The following is an 8,242-nucleotide window of genomic DNA, read 5'->3' on the forward strand; positions in this document are numbered from 1 at the left end:
TCGGGCCCCCCCCACAAGCTGCGTCAGTTTCCCTGAAGGGGTTTTGCCATAGGCCAGCCCCAGTCATGCAGCAGGACCCCATTGGGGTGGGGCACTGTACTTTATTTATTAGGTGTATTACGGTAGCGCCCAGGAGTTCCAGGACCCCACTGTGCTAGGCGCCGGCTATTGTTTATTAGGTGCATTATGGTAGCACCCAGCACCCCCCGTCACGGACCAGGCCCCCACTGTGCCAGGTGACACTTCCCAGTAACCCCAGGTTTCCTGAGCCTGGCCCGCTTTGACCCCAAAAATGCCCTGTCCTGGCTAAAGGCAGTTTGCCCCAGGCCCCCCTCCGAGAGGGCCCCCAAACCCATGGAGTTGTGACCTGACACACTGGGTCACACCAATCAAAGGTAGCCCGGCCGCCCCTCCATCTCCATCGGGATGGACGGGCCAAGCCTGACTTTAGCTACTCCAAACACAGCACTGTCTGGACAGAGCCGCACGACAGCGCCTGTCCCAGAGCCTTCTGATCGACCCCACGAGGGGAACAGACAGACACACAGACCAGCAAATGATGAGCCGATTCGGGGCAGCGGACGCCCGACCACATCAAGTTGTTTTGTGGGATCACGGCTCAGGGGAGGTTTAAGGAGGGATAAGAAGGGGAGGGAGGTGGCTTTGCTCAGGTCCACGGGGCGCCCTCCTGAGAAGGTGCCTAACTCCCCTAGTTAGTTCAGAGCCCTCAATGAAAGCGAAATCAAATAAACACCTCCCCCCCCCCGGCCCCAAGCCCAATTCAGCTGGGCAGGGACTGCGAGAGCCGGGCTTCTGTGTGCTGTCCAAAAGGTAGCTCCAGGGTCAAGGAGGAGGCTGGGCTGTGAATTGTTCAGTTAACAGCAAAACAGCGCTGCCTTCAGCTGATGTCATTTATTCTGCAGATCCGCCCTGAGGCCCCAGCTGAGCTCAGGGCCCATCGGGCCGTGTGCTGCGCAGATCGAGGGAGGGACAGACCCAAAGAGTTCCCACTCAGAATCGATACGGGGTGAGAGAGGCAATAGGAGGGACTTGTCCAGTGTCACCCTGCAAGTCAGTGGCAAAACCGGGAACAGAACCCAGGATTCCTGAGTCCCAGATTCCCCGCTCTAACCACTAGACACCACTCCCCTCCCAGAGCCAGGGCTAGAACCCAGGAGTGCCACATTCGGTGCAAACATTCTAGTTTGATCGAACAGCAGCAAACCTATTCTTTTATGTTTTCATTGCACTTACTGCTGGAGAATCGAACAGCTCTTTGCAAATGGGCATTAATTATACAACCTCCCTGTGAATATTTTTCTCCCCCCTCCTTTCAAAGGTGGGGAAACTGAGGCACCTATCAGGGCAGGGATTGATCTACACAAGAAGTCAGTGACAGAGCCAGGAAGAGAACCAGGAGCCCTGACTCCCGGCTCCCCTGTTCTAACCACTGGACCCCACTCCCCGCCCAATACTGAGGGTAGCACTCAGGTGTCCCGGCTCCCACTCCGCATTGTTCTCATCCTAGCCCCTTCTTGCTTTCGGGGTCTCTGTCTCATCCCTTCTGCAGATCTGTCCTTCCCTCGCAGTCTGTTTGGTGGCAGGATGGCCACCTTCCCCCCACCCCCCACCCTCGGACTGTGGGGGAGGGGGGGCGCGGGCCCATCAGCCAAGCGAGGGCAGACTGGGTCTGGGCTGTTGGCATTCAGGCTCTCACATCTCTGTGAGCCGCATTAAAGAGACTGAGGCATGTGCCCCTCTGGACAATAAAATGCCCCCCCTCCCCTCGCCCCAATCCATGCCCTCCCCCCTCCCCCACACCGTCTCTGCCACCCCCTCTAATCCGGTACCAGAGTTCCCATCGCTGGGAGAAAACAGATGCCACCTTCTATTCATGGAGCTGGTATACAGGACAACAATGAGCCGGCCTGGAGGCTGTGCCAACCGAGGGAGGCACCCCATTGAGCACAGCTCTCCCGCCCAGCCCAGTCACCGCTTGGCAGCCAGAATCTGTGCCAGCCTGCGCCGACCCGGGGGGAAGGGGGAGGGGGAAGGGTTGCTGCCCCTTTAAGGGGAGTGCCCTCCCTGGGGGGCAGACAGTTGCCCGCGTCGGCGGCTTGGATCTCCGCGTGCCCCTCGGGCGTAACCATGGCACCTTCTTGGCACACGCGGCCCCTGCGAGACGGAGCCGGCGTTGCCATGGCACTGGTAGTTGCCTCCTCAATCAGGGCTTTGTTCAGAGGCTCTTACCCCTCGGACGCGCCCGCGGGAGGATGGCATCCGCGACACAAGGGACGGCGGGGAGCAGGCCCCGGAACAGATCAAACCCCCACGGCCCCGCCGTGGAATGGCTCCCTACAGCCCCTCCCAGGAACAGATCACCCCCACATCTGCTCCCCTGGAGTGGGTCACCCCACCTCCGTGGGCTTCCCACATCCCCCCTCAACCAGCCGGAGAGCAGACTGAGCCCCCCTCCTTCCTCAGCTGGAACGGATTGCTGCTTCCCAGCCCCCCCCGCCAAATACCAGATCTCCGGGCCCAGCCCCCACAAAATACACCCCCAGGAGCAGACTGTGGGTTCCAGTCCCTCAGGGAGCACCTCGCGCAGCCAGGGGAAAGCACCCCCCATAGCACAGCGCCTCCTAGCGCTGCACCGGGGCATTGAGCCCCCCCCGCACCCTGGCTTTTCTTTGCCGGTCTCCATCCAAGACCTGAGCTGTCTCCGCCCTGCAGAGCTGCTGATGCGACTGGCCTCCAGGGCTGGCCCTGCTTGGCAGGGTCAATCTGAACCCTCGCCGGTCACTCTAGCAGTGGAAGGCGTCCACAGCTTCAGCTGGCGAGTCACCTGCCTGCACCGTCCTACGCCCTGGCCCTCAGGGCACCGTGTGCCCAGCTGGGTGCTCAGCCCCGGCCCAGACCGAATCCACGTCTCCTCCTGGGACAGTCCTGGCTTTAGAGAGCCCTAATCGCTGGACCTGCTTTGTGGGCCGTGGGGCTGGTAGCTCTGCGGGCGCTGCTCCACCCAGCCTCTGCATGAAACTGAAGGTCAGGCTCTCCTGCAATGGCCTCTGCTGACCACAGCGCCCCACACCTCCCACATGGCAGGTCTTGGAAGCTTCTGTCACCCCAAAGGAGGTTCCAGCTGCCCCAGTGCTCCCAACTGGCCACAAAAATGGCTCCCATTGTCACCAATAACTCCCCTCCCTCTACCGGCCACCTATCAGGGAAGGCACAGGCAGGGCCTGCCGTGCCCCAGCTTAGTGCTAGGGGCTGCACTGCAGGGTGAAGGAACTCAATGGGGGCACCCCCTTCAGTCAGTGCTGGCCCCAATGCAGCTGTAGGGGGTGCTGTGCTGTAGGGAGCAGGCTCGGGGCTGAGGGGGGAAGGTGCTCCCTACTGAATCGATCATGACCCTCACACACTAACTCCTTTCCTTCATGTGCATGCACCACAAAGAGGACACAATCACACACACACGTGTCCTGCAATCCTGCCATACAGCACCGCACAATTCCTCCGACAGCCTTTGATGCACATGTTGCGTCTCGTCGTCTACCGGGATGGGTTCTTTTAAACGGTTCAGCCAGCTTTTGTGGGCAAGAATGAGAAAGGACTGCAAGATACTACATGTACGTACCACCTTTTAATAGAGGGCCTGATAGCATCTTGCTGAACGTAATTAAAAACTGTATCAAAAGAATTCGGATGCAGGGAAGGGGCAGGGTTAAGGCGGTGATGTTTTCTTCACTAAGTTTTTTGATGGAATTTCCCAGGTTTTATTATGAGGGGGGGAATGGACGGGGGGGGGGGGGGGAAGAGAAATCAAGTCTATTTTCCTATGGTTTTATTCAGGCTTGCATAACATAATACCAAGGTGTTTTTATAGTATAGTTTATATTACCTACAGGTAGAATCTGTCTTATTAATTATTAGCAGTATTCCACTAGCACAACACAATACATCCCAATAGCACCCAACACCATAATTTGCATCAATAGATCTCAAAGCATTTTACATGTCATTATCTCCACTGCAGATGGGGAAACTGAGGCACATCACCTCTCTGTTCCTCAACCACAGTCACCCAGCAGCAGAGCTAGGAATAGAATCCAGGTCTTCAAAGATCCAGTCCAGTGCCCTACCCACCAGGCTCCACTGCCTCCAGCCACAATTAGGACCCCTTTGTGCCAGGAGCTGCACAGTCACAGAGTGGGAGACAATCACTGCCCTGCATTGCTTACAATCAAAATACACAAGATAGACAACGGCTGTGGGGCAGGGGCACAGAACATACAAGCAGCGAGTGAGTGGAGTGACAGGTTGTGAATGTCAGGCAAGGGGCTAGGGCAGAAGAGATGGAGGAGAGAAGGCACCAGGCCAAGGGAGCATATGTCTGGGCTTTGCAGCTCAGCTGCCCCTGAAGTAGGACTCAGCAGAGCAGAGTCTGTGGACTGTTTTATTGACACACGCCCCAGTCCTGGAGCGGAGGTGCTCACAGACAGCACATAGACCACATCTTCCCAGGGATCTGCACCCAAAACCAGCGCCTGGCTCCCAAGAACCAATTCCTTGCAGAGCCCAAGTCAGAAAGCAAACACTCCTGCAGCTTGCGCTACCCCAAACCTTGTACTATGGCAGACACTCCTGGGGATTGAACCGGCGGCCTCCAGAGCTAAAAGCTAGCACTACTACAGCGTGAGCTGAAAAGCCAGGCCTCCCTAGGTGGGGCAGGAACAGAATCATTGCTGAAGTTGGGCAGGCAGTGGCATTTCCATGGGGCAGGAAATGGCACAGTTTTGAAAGTTTAGCATTGCCATAGGGCAAGTCATCTCCTGCACACCCCCTTGTAGCCTCAGGGTGGCCCTGCATGCAGCATTGCCTCTGATTCCCCCCTCTTGGCTCTTCAATAACTCAAAAAAGACTTACGTCCAACAACACCACACTTGCTGGGGGTATAAACTCACAAAATAACACCACTTCTGTCCCAGGCTCATGGTGGGCTCAATTCCCCCTCCCTGAGGTCTATCTTGTCAGAGCTCCCTTCTTTCACCCCACTCCCCAGACGGGTACAGCTCCTTCCTGAGGGCCTGAAGTCCAGCTCTCAGCACTTCTTACCTGAAGTTTCACTTGCCCACAGTCTCACGCCCACATCTCGGGTTTCTCAGCAGGCATCTATTCACACCCAGCAACCACTGCATTCCACCCTGATCTCCATGAACCTCCACCCACCCTGGGCCTTCCTGCTGCTCTTTATAATGGAATCAGCTGATCGCTGCTCAGGTGTGCCTTCTTAGTAAATAGTCCTGGCCAGTGGTGTCTGGCCCTTAAACACTTTGGAGTTTTGAGGGGTTTTCCCTGAAACAAATTTTCTTCACATTTGGCATGTTTTTCAAAATGGTTCCATTTCAACCAAAATGACCTTTTTCGTTGAAAAAATGTTTTGGGGAAAATTTTCCAACCAGCTCTACTCATGGCCTCCGCAAATCTGGGTCCTGTAACCCACCTTGACCAGCAAGTCATGCTTGCATAACTCCCGGCTAACACCACCAGGCAGCATTTCTCCCAAGGCTAAAAATTTGCTTGCACGCTGCCAAAAAAGAAGCCCAGGCAACAGCGCCACCTGGTGGCACCTGCCATCACAGAGGTGCTCCAGGGTGGAATTTCCCAAGTGCTTTGCTTTGGCATGCATGAGGCCATTTCGGTGTCAGGGCCTGCTGACTCTGGCCAGCACGAAAAATATGCCAGACCTAGGCTAAGGGACACGTATGATCTTTACAGCAGTTATTGCTCCATTTTGGGGTTTGTTTTTTTTAAATGGCCCTTATTTGGCCTGGCTGGCTCACAAAGCACAGTGTTACAGGAAGAGTGCTCGCTCTCGCTCGCTGTAATCAGAGAGGTAATTCTGTTTTTCCTGGCAGCGGCCGGGCCCCGAGACTGCTGTGTGCGATGTATGGAACAGATTCTTTATTCGGAGCTCTGCCAAAATGACCATCTGCTTCAAGCTTCCCCACCCCCCACCACTACCCCCTCCCCTTCTCCCTCTGATCTGTGACTGTTCGCTGAGCCGTCTCCCTCCGTGTGTGTGCATACGTGTGCGCATGCACAGTGGGTAAGGCCAGCGTGCCTCCCGCTCCCTTCCCTCAGGCTGTCTATCAAGCCTGGTGGATCTTCAGCCGGAGGCCCAGGACGTGAAGGAGATACCTGACCTATGCTGGCCCAGCGGCAGCAGAGAAAGCTCCAGGTCTATGGTGTGGGATGAGGAAGAATCTGTCCCTTGCTTCCTTTCCAAATATACCCTGATCTCCTGCCTGCTACAGCCCCTTCCACAGGAGGGTCTCTCAAAACTTGGGCAACATCAAGCAATACAGAACCCAGGAGTCTTGACTATGCTCTGACCATTAGACCAGCACTGCCCTCCTGGAGCCGGGACTATAACTCCTAGTGCCCTGTTGTAGTCGCTAGACCCCGCTCTCTCACCAAGCTGGGAACAGAACCAAATGTGCCCCAGATCCCCTGCTCCAACCCAGTGGCCAATCGCCCCTCCCTGATGACTCCAGGGGAGTCATAACGAGTTCTGATTTTAACGAAGGCCCAATCGCCTCTCTCCCCGTTTCCTGTTCATCTTAACCCACCGGTTCCTTTGCAGGGGAAATCCCTTGGGTGGGAGCTGGCAGGATGCCCCTACCCAGCTAAACAAGCAACTACCATGGGATGGGAAATGGAGAAACTGAGGCAGGAGATGTGGGTTCCCCCCTTCCTCTCCTGCCCTGCATTATAGCAATGATGTACAATTCCTTGGACTCCAAAAGAGGGTCCAGACTGTCTCTTTGTTCTGTGGTTGTACAATGCCCAGTATAGTGGGGTCCTGGTCCATTGTTGGGGTTCCTGGGGGCTACCACAGTACACCTAATACATAATGTACAGCGCCCTGCATAATGGGGTCCTGGCCCATGACTGGCTCTTGGGAACTACCATAATACAGCTAATAAATAACAACACATAGCTCTTATCTAGTACTTGCCATCAGCAGCTCTCAAAGTGCTTTACAAAGGGGGTCAGAATCATTATTCCCATTTTACAGATGGGGAAACTGAGGCACAGAGCAGGGACGTGACTCACCCCAAGTCACACATCCGGCCAGTGGCAGACAGAAATAGGACGCAGGTCCCAGTCTAGTGCTCTATGCACTGGGCCACGCTGCCTCTCCAAAGAGCTGACTATCTCCACTGAAAGGGCAGCTCAGATCAGGCACTAGCGCTGTCCTGGAAGGGAGAACCCTGCCTTGCTGTAATCTAGCTCTGCGAGCCATGATTTGTCCCTCTGTGCTGAAATGCAGCCATTGCTAGGGCAAGCCGGCGAACAGCACACAGCAACAGTGAGACGGAGAGTCCTGTACCCAACTGAAACGGGCGGGGGGAGGGTTATCATTACGGAGCTGGATATTGGGCCAGAATGCCAGGATTCACTCGCCTATTCTTGCTGTGAAGTCCCACAGGGTTACTACCAGCGAGGGCCTGGGATTTCCATCTTGTCTTTGAGACAGCAAGTCATGAAGCCAAGCGCCCCTCGTGCCATGCCGGGGTCCCCACTGGCTGTGAGCAGACCCTACTGAGTCACCCACCTGCTCCCTGCAGCACAGCGCCCCCAAATGGTCAGCATGAACAGCTAGGGGAAGGTACCTCTTAGTGAGTCACCCAATCCCACGGGTTTAATGCAAAGCAGAAAGAGATTGGTAACAAATACGGGCTAGATTTCCAAGCTACATGGAAATTTTAGCCTCCACTGAACATTTGGGAGTTCAGTTTTTCCTGACGGTAAATGCTCTAGGGACATAAGTGTTTACCTAGAGAGGCAAATATGGAGAGAGAGAGAGATTAGATAGATAGATAGATAGATAGATAGATAGATAGATGGGGGTGTATGGGGATAGATAGATAGATATATAGATAGATAGATAAATAGATAGATTTGTTCCCCAGCTTAGCTGGAAACACCATTCTGATTGGCCAACAGATATTCCAAAGGGGCAAAGCACAGTATGACCCCCCCACCCCCGCGTTGTTCACCAGCTATCATCAAGGTATCCGGTCTGTTACGAGCTGCCAAGGGCTGCTTGTGGTCTGAGGAGGAGGGGAGGAAAGGCTGATGCTAAGAGTCCGGGAGCATGGCAGGAGCAACAGGAGGATGGGACATACAACACACCGTCACTGTACCAAGTGTAATGAGACGTGGGGGCGGCCAG

At 55.2% G+C, this 8,242-nt stretch overlaps 1 protein-coding gene across 1 annotated transcript in view; it reads right to left on the minus strand.

Moving 5' to 3' along the window:
* NFIX (nuclear factor I X) overlaps positions 1–5,213 on the minus strand; it is a 148,986-nt gene extending 143,773 nt beyond the window's left edge. The window contains exon 1 of the mRNA XM_067560464.1: positions 5,116–5,213. The gene's annotated coding sequence lies outside the window, so the exon portion shown is untranslated. The remainder of the gene's footprint in view (positions 1–5,115) is intronic.
* Between the last annotated feature and the right edge of the window lie 3,029 nt (positions 5,214–8,242).

Source organism: Emydura macquarii, unplaced genomic scaffold (assembly GCF_026122565.2).
Source record: "Emydura macquarii macquarii isolate MOO-44397 ecotype Brisbane River unplaced genomic scaffold, CSIRO-AGI_Emac_v2 contig_2292, whole genome shotgun sequence".
Classification (NCBI taxonomy): domain Eukaryota; kingdom Metazoa; phylum Chordata; order Testudines; family Chelidae; genus Emydura; species Emydura macquarii.